Below are 8,821 nucleotides of genomic sequence, written 5' to 3'. Positions count from 1 at the left end.
ATTATTTGTCACTTATTATGGGGTTGGCACAAAGTTTGCGGGGCATATGAAATTCTATAGTAAGCAAATGGCATGATCAGGAACCAAGTAATTTTAGACACAAATGAGAATGACTCTTATAGGAACCTTCAGAAACAAAGACTTGATGTTTTAATTTTTGATGACTATGCAGTAGTGTTTGAAATAATTTTCTTCAATGGGTGATCTTGTTCTACAAAAACTCTACTCAGATACATCATTGTAATGGGAAGTAATTCTTAATTGTTAAAGGCTGCATGATTAACACCTGCTGTCAGGATTTCCTAAGCTTCAAAACTTTTAAGTAAAAGGCCAGTAAATGAATATGCTGTTCATAAAGCCATTCACATTCAATGATATTCATCACCAGGTTAGCCTTAACGTGAGGAAATGTTTAATCTCAGTAACTCTCAAAGGCCATCAACTAAGTTTTGCAGGGATTGGGATCTACTTTAGTGAAGGTAGTATCCAAGTGCTGAAATCCTATCTATTCTAAATATGGACATAAATAAATTAATAAAAATAATGCATTTTAAAGTATGCAAAGCTATTTTAAAATACTATCTCATTTTATTTTTACAATAATATTGAGTAGTAGATGGCATAATTATCCCAATTTCCAGATTCTGAAACAGGCTGAGAAAATATTTCCCCAAAGTCACACATTTATTAAATACCTGAAGGTAGATTTGAACTCATCTTTCTGATTCTAGGTTCAATATGCTATCCATTGCTCCACCTTAGTACTTCAATACATAATTTACACTGGTAATTTTGTTTTTCTTTTTGGAGGGGGGAGGCAAAGCAATTGGGGTTAAGTGATCAGCCCATGGTCACATGGCTAGTAAGTGTGAAAAGTGTCTGAGGCTGGATTTGAACTCAGGTCCTCCTGACTCCAGGGCTGGTTCTCTATTCACTGAGCCACCTAGCTGCCCCAACACTGGTAATTTTTAAGCTTCAGAAGTGGAAGGATTGTGCTTTATTTAAATTTTATATTTTCCCCATGCCTATTTATATATATATAATGAATATCTAGTAAATTGAATTGGATTGAATATGGTTAATCAGACTCATGTGCTTTCTCCATTTTGAAAGAATAAGGAGAAAATTTACAATTTAATTGAATTACAGTTGCCCTCAGACTTTGTAGTCTGGATGATGGACATAAATTAACATTTAAATCATTGTTGATTAAGAATTTTAAAAAATAGTTTCAGATTTCATTTAGAGGTACAAAGGGACTTTAAAATGGAGGTAAATATTGGATCAAAAGCAAAGGACAAAAAGCATTGTACAATAATAGAACACTGATGTGTGTTCCTAGGCAGTATATTGGAAGAGAAGGATCACAATGCCATTTAATAGAAAGTGAGTGCAAGAAGAAATGAATAAAAACAGACAAGTTTAAGTTAGAACCAAGATCAATTTCCAAAGCTAATCAAAGTAACAATATAAGGCAGTAGAAATGGGATAATCACAAAGTAAGATGGGCAGGAAAATTAATTTAAAGCCCACTAAAAATACATAAAACTTTCACTCATATACAAAGGCACACACACGCAAATCTACAACACTTGATGGACTAAAGGGGAAATACCATATGGTCAGCCATTATATCAGAACTGAGAAGCAGAAGACAGATTTAATAGATTTGGCAATCCCATTTCAATATGAAAAAAATATAAAAAGTCTCAATTTTTTTTAAGCAATCGGGGTTTAGTAACTTTCTCAAGGTTACAGGGCCAATTATTTCTGGGTGTGGTGCTGAGTATCTGAGCCCAGATTTGATCCCCAGGTCATCCCGTCACTAGAGCTGGTGCTCTTACTTGCTGTGCTACCTGGCTACCCCTAAGAGTCTCAAATTTTTAAGAAATATTAAAATACAGAATTGGACTTTAACTTCAAATGCTGTCAATTAAGAGATGTTCACAGAATGACAATAAAATAAATGTTTTAATGAAGAAAGAATATATTTCTGAAATAACATTAAATTTATAATCAAAAGCAACTCTCATTTCACTGAGAAAATGGTACTGCCTTCTCCTCTGACCTTTCCTAGGATGTTCTTTTACATACTACCACTTCTTTTATGATCCTTTTGCCTCCCAATCGCCCTCAAACAACTCAATAGCTCAGTGAATAGAATGCTGGGTCTGGAGCTGGGAAGACCTGAATCTAAAATGGGCCTTCAACACTTCATAGGTTTATGATCTTAGGCAAGTCACAACCTCTATCTGACTCAATTTTTTCATGTATGAAATAAGAATTAGAATAAGAATAATACCAGTTATTATAAAGATCAAATCAAATAAAAATTAAGAATTTAGCATAGTGCCTAGTGCATAGTAGCACTATACAAATGTTATATGATGATGGTGGTGAGGATGGTTGTATCCCAGTTCTTTTAATTCCTCCTAACACTATATTAAACCATAACACAAGAATCCCTGGAAGCAGTATATTAGCTTAGTAAATCACATATTTGAATTATATATTGTAATGCCAAGCAAAGGCAACTTCCCAAGGTTCAAAATACCAGCATAGGTGCTCTCCATTTTATTCAGTGAAAAATTAAGAACAGAGAAAATCAAAATATAGCATCATTCAAAATACAGCATTTACCAAGTATAATTCAATAATCTCCAAGTACTACCCCACCCCTGGACATTATAATTCATTTAGTCAATCCCAAAGACCCTCTTCTAAGTACTACTCCACCCCTAGGCTGTACATTCATTTAGTCAACCACAAATCCCCTCTTCTCAAATGGATATTAATTTCCAATCATAAGTAAAGTGCATCCATTTGTTCAATCACAGAGCACAAAAAGGTAAAAATTTTCCCACTCTTGGATTACAACTGAATAGGCCATCTACCCTAGAGTTACAACAAGCTTAAGCACAGCATTTCATACCCAAAAAGAGGTCTTTTCTTCATCTTGATGCGAGGCAAGTTCTCAGCGATCTTTGTTCCTGGGGAGACAAAGCCTAACAAGGCCACAAGATACATTGCCAGTGTCTTCAAGAATTCCCTCTCTGTCTGCAGAACAGTCTCAGGAGCTCTGAACCAACAGCAAGGTTCCAGAACCTCAGCAACAACAGAACTGTCTTTCACCAGTGGACAGAATTCACTCTCTGTGTGCAGAACAGTCTCAGGAGCTCTGAATCAACAGCAAGTTTCCAAGAACTCTGCAACAACAGTCCTGTCCTTCACCAGTGGACAGAATTCACTCTCCGTCTGCAGAACAGTCTCAGGAGCTCTGAACCAACAGCAAGGTTGCAAAGCCTCTGCAACAACAGAACTGTCTTTAACCAGTGGACAAATTTGGCAAAACAACATCAAAACAGATAGACAAAGTACCAGCATAACAGCCATGTCTCCTCAGTCCTTGGCAGCTCTGGGTGGCAGCTCTCAAAAGTCCTGGGCAATTCAAAGTGGCCCTCAGCAATCCTCTCAGTCTCTCTCTGCCTCCAAGGTGCTGCTTCCAAAAAGTTCTTCTGCCTCTCTCTTTTCTTGTGTCTCTCTAAATTTATGTGACCAGCTCCTCCCAGTTCAGCCCTCTCTTTTCACTTCAAGAAGTCTGCCCCACAAGTGGGATTCAAAAGCTCTGGATTTTAACACAATCAAAACAAAAACCAAGCCAACACAGGGGGATCTTTAAAGTCCATTACTATTACATATATATTCTAGTATACTTCTATTTTTCTTGTTAAATATTTACCAATTATAATCTGGGCCTGCTGCTTCTGCTATAGAAACATTCTAGCTATATGATAAGATATACATATATGATAGAGCATGTGATAAAATGAACTCAATATTGGTCAAATAATTCAAAAGTAGTAAATCATTACTGTAAAATGGGAGTAAGGATTTTATTTAACTGAATGTCTGAGAGATTTGTGTTTGAACCAGGCAGTTAAATGAATACATAAATTGACATGTTTATCAAATGAAGAAAAGACACAATTATAAAGTATTTGTAAAAGATTGAATTATAGTCAAAATTCCAGATGTTCTTTACAGTCTATAATATTAGCCCAAATCTTAGACAATGAAATTTTTAAAAATTAAATGCCATGCACTTGTTTTAAAAAATCAACATTGTCAAGAAAATGGAGTATTCTTTCTATGATGACAGGTCATATGGAACAGAAATAGGAGTTCTGATTGAGTGCAAGTTTGAAATTATTCCACAATGTGATATAGTCAAAATGCTAATTCTTTCTTAGAGTTTTATAAATGAATCATCATAATCATACCACAGTATTTTTTACCAAAAAACATTTTAATGAGACACCATTCCCTGAACAAATTATTTATGTAATAAGGGATTTTTAATCATGTCAACCTGTCAAATGGAAGGGTATCTTAATCTCAATTAGTCATCAAGCTGTCTTTACAGAAAATATCTGGTGAATGGAAATAACTTTTAATCATTATTCCCAAGCTTTAATGAATGATAGATAATTCATAATATTATAATTTTGCCACTGCTGCAATTATTTCACAAGATTTTCATCAATATAAGTTAACAAAAGATTTCAACTTAGATTTTCAAAATGAAATTTTCTTTTATCTGTTTAGGTTAGATAAAGTTAGAAAGGAAAAATTAACATCTCTCTGTTAAAAAAAATACTAGCAAAATACTTTTAGATAGAAAAAAAGTTTTCTTTAGTACCTGAAGCACCTTACTAAAAGTAAACTCTTGATAGAATTCATATTTTAGAAGGGGCACTTGAATTATATGTTGGAATGCTGTCTGTTGGTCTCATTATCTCTATCCTGTTCTTGTGTGTTTGCCATTTAACAATGTTAGTATACAGCTCTCCCCATGAATTTTTGGTGGCCTTCCTATTAACTTAGAATGGTAGTTGTAGTACTTACAACAACAACAACAACAACAAAGCACCTACAAGTGATAAAATGATTTACATGCTTCAAAAGGTTTTATATATATTACATCATTTAGGCCTCACAAAATCTGTGAGAGGTAGATAGTGTAACTGTCAGTATCCCTGTTTTATAAATGATAAAGCTAAGGATCAGATTTTAGGTACCCTATTTGTTATCACAGTTAGTGAAATAGAACTGGGATTGGAATTTAAGAAATCCTGACTCCAAGGCCAGGACTGTACTCCATATGCCATTTTGTCAAAATGAAAGATGATGATCATGATGGTGATGAAGATAAGGAGGAAGTAGAGAAAAAAGGGAATTATTTCATTTTAGAAGATGGAGAATCTTACCAGTAATATGTTAGAAAAAATGAATAGCTTTAATGAGAACACATTTATATCAATGCAGATCAGCTGCTTATATTCTAAGATTTAGAGGGTTGGTTTGGGCCTTAGTAAAGTGACCTGAACAGTTTCACACAGATGATATGTATCAGAAGCAAGACTTAATGCTTAATTTTCCTGATGCTGAGATGAGATTTCTCTCCTCTATGGCATATCCCTGTTGATTACATTAGTGTAATATAAATATAGCATAGTAATCACGTTAATTATTATATTAATTTAATGTTTTAAGGTATCTTTAATATATCTTTTCATTTGAGATTCTCTCCAAGTCTGTACAGGAAGGAGCAGCCAATAACAGTACCACTCCAGACCCTGTTTGTCTTTCCCATAGAATCCTAATAATAGCCACCAAGATGTGGAGGTATAAACTGCTTTCTCAGTTCAACATCTTTCTGGATAAGTCAAAGCCATCATTTTAATGACTTCATCCCTCTTAGAACAAAATACAGGAGGCCCTAATAGGAGGCATTGGAAGGAACTCCTAATACACAATAATATTCAGAATCAAATCAGTGATCTCCTTTTAAGGAAGCCTAGGTTTTGTTTGCTTTTGATTGTTATTGTTTGTTTTAATTTAGTTTAGTTTTGTTTATATAAGATTTTCTCAATACTTTCAATACTTACCATATCTCATTCAATTCCACTCACTAAATCACACACACACACACACACACACACACACACACACACAATTTCTCCTTGAAAATACAGTTTTATATTTAGACTACATCTAACTAAATTTTTCATTAATTACTTTAGGAATATTTAGCTTAAAACACTGATCTAGCAAATAAAATATTTTCAGCTCTATTACAACACACTAATTTACAGAAATAAATATTGTAAAAGAATGAATCAACTGGCACAGGGGTCTAGAAATCTCTGGATCTCCTTTCCAGTCATGAATCTGTACCAAGGAAATAAGATCTCTCAGGTCTTTTGCAGAAAATCTGTAGCCAATAAAGAAAAGTGTGAACCTCAGTTGGAATCTTTTAAACATCCCTTTTGGTTCTAGGATCTGCTTACAGAAATGGAAGGCCTTGCCAGGGGCAGTTGATAGTACCTTCAGATGTGCATTTTGGCGTCCAGAAGAAGAAAAAAACTTCCTTGTTTACTCTTATAAATATTCACTGGATCAGGTTACCATTATTTGGCATAAGGAAGTTTGGAATTTTTGTTTCCAAGTTTGATAAAGGGGCTGGGAAGAAAGATAACTTAGCCCTGTGGAGAAAGAACCAAGGATGATTCAGGACGGGAAGGTTCTCTAGAAAAAAGGTAGAGGATCATTACTGTGGAAAATGGAAAATATTTTGTAATTAGTTGAGATTTTCAAGCCAATTCATTCAATGAGCATCAGCTGCCTGTTGATTGATGTAGCAGTATGAGTGCACCTGTGGTCAAACAGAAGAACCTCAAAAATTACAACGATCCAAAATTATAATTAACAATTACATATAAATATAAAACAATTGCAATGGTATAAAATAAACATCTTACTTTAGGTGTACATAGAATATGGACCAGGTCTACCTGTGTATGCTAGCATTATTATCATTGACTTTCGTCCATACGGGGCAGCACACTTAGTACAACTCTTTGCACTTTTGAGCTCCCTATTTTGTAACTGATGATGACAAAGAAGCTGTTCTTTTAATATGGACTAATTCAGAGAAATGAATCTCATGAATTGATAAAAACCTGAATGATAGAGTATTTTCTAAAGAAACACTTTCAGTATTTTTTTCAAGGACTTAAAGTGAAGTAGAATAAGAAAGATCTAAAGTGAATAAAAAAGAATGAGGAGTTAAGATGGTGGAATAAGGAACAAACTCCTTGAAGTCCCCCAAATCCCCCTTCAAACAATTTTAAAATAATGTCTCAAAATAAATTCGGAGAAGCAGAACCAACAAAAGAATGGAGTGAACTAAATTCTCATGCCCAGGTAACTTATAATGTCTATAGGAAAGGTTCGTTTCACTGGGGTGAAAGTGGAGCACAATAGGATGCAGGCAGCCTAGGTAAGACTAGTAGATTTCTTCAAGCAAGACAGTGCAGGTCTTGGTTGCTTAAGAATCATCAACAGCAATGTAAGGGGGCTGGACAACTGATCAGAAGGAGATTACCAGGGACACTTTGGTGCCTCTGGGCACAGGACTCTGAATTATGCAAACAAGGTTCTGGGTAACAAATGCTGGTCACAGTCCCAGACTGGGGAGCAGTACCTGCACAATAGAGTATCCACAGAAGAGAGGGGAATTGATAGGTCCAGGATGTAAAAGCATGCTTGCAGTCACTCAAAGATCAGAACACAGGCCAGATAAGCACTAACCACACCTCTACATAGATCATACTAGCTTAAAAGAACTGAAAATGTGCAGGTTCCCAGAACTAGCTCTGAAGACAGCAGCACAAAAAACCTGAAATTTGGGAGAGTGTCCCCTCCAGTTCAAGGACAGAATTCAACTTCAACATAAAATTAAAAAGTGAAGAAAATAGATGGGATGGGGTGGCTAGGTGGTACAGTGAATAAAGCACAGGCCCTGGAATCAGGAGGACCTGAGTTCAAATCCAGCCTCAGACACTTGACACAATTACTAGCCATGTGACTTTGGGCAAGTCACTTAACTCCAATTGCCCTCCAAAAAAAAGCAAAAAAAAAAAAAGGAAATAGATGGGAAAAACAAATAGAAAGAAAGTAAAAAAGAGGGGAGGTAGGACAGAAGGAAGGAAAGAAAGAATAGAGGAAGAACTAGACCAAAGAAAGTGTTGGTGATAGAAGAGATAAAAGCACAAACTCAGAAAAAGACAACAACATCAAAAAAAAAGTGAATACATTATTTTGTCTATTATAAATATCCAAATCAACTATAAAGGACATATGCATAAAAACACTGTTTAAGTACAGAAAAAAGCTGATAAATAGAAGCATATACAACAGAATTTTACATGTGTGTATTTGTGTCTAACGGTACTTTCCAGGATGGAGGGAGAGAAAATTTAATATAAGATACCCGATGATTTTGTTGTATATTTGAAAGGTATAGCAAGTTGTGGACAGGACATTTGAAATTTCATGTAAAATCATCTTTATTATTGTGCTATATTATGGAAAAGCTTGTTTTATTCCATTAATTAAAAAAAATCAATATAGAAAAAAAGATTGGTGTCATGTCCCAAAAGAATTCCTAGAAGAGATCAAAAGGGACTACTTTAATTAAATAAGAAATACATAAGAAAAATGGAAAATAAATGAAAATGGTGCAAGAGAATAATGGGAGAGGGTGGGAAGCCAACAACTTGGTAAAGAAGCACAAAAAGCAGGGAAGAAATGTATAAAAATTCAGTGAAGAAAACAACTCCTTACAAAGGAGAATTGATCAAATGGAAAAGGTAGCAAAAAGAGCTCAATAAAGAAAAAAAAACTTAAAAATTAAAATTAGCAAGTGTCTCCATGAGACTGAAAGGAACAACAAACAAAATAAAAAAAAATTAAAAAT

The sequence above is a fragment of the Petaurus breviceps genome, unplaced genomic scaffold (genome assembly GCF_028583685.1).
Source record: "Petaurus breviceps papuanus isolate PSGF00001 unplaced genomic scaffold, PetGlider_PUasm1.0 98, whole genome shotgun sequence".
NCBI lineage: Eukaryota > Metazoa > Chordata > Mammalia > Diprotodontia > Petauridae > Petaurus > Petaurus breviceps.
This window is presented reverse-complemented; position numbering follows the sequence as displayed.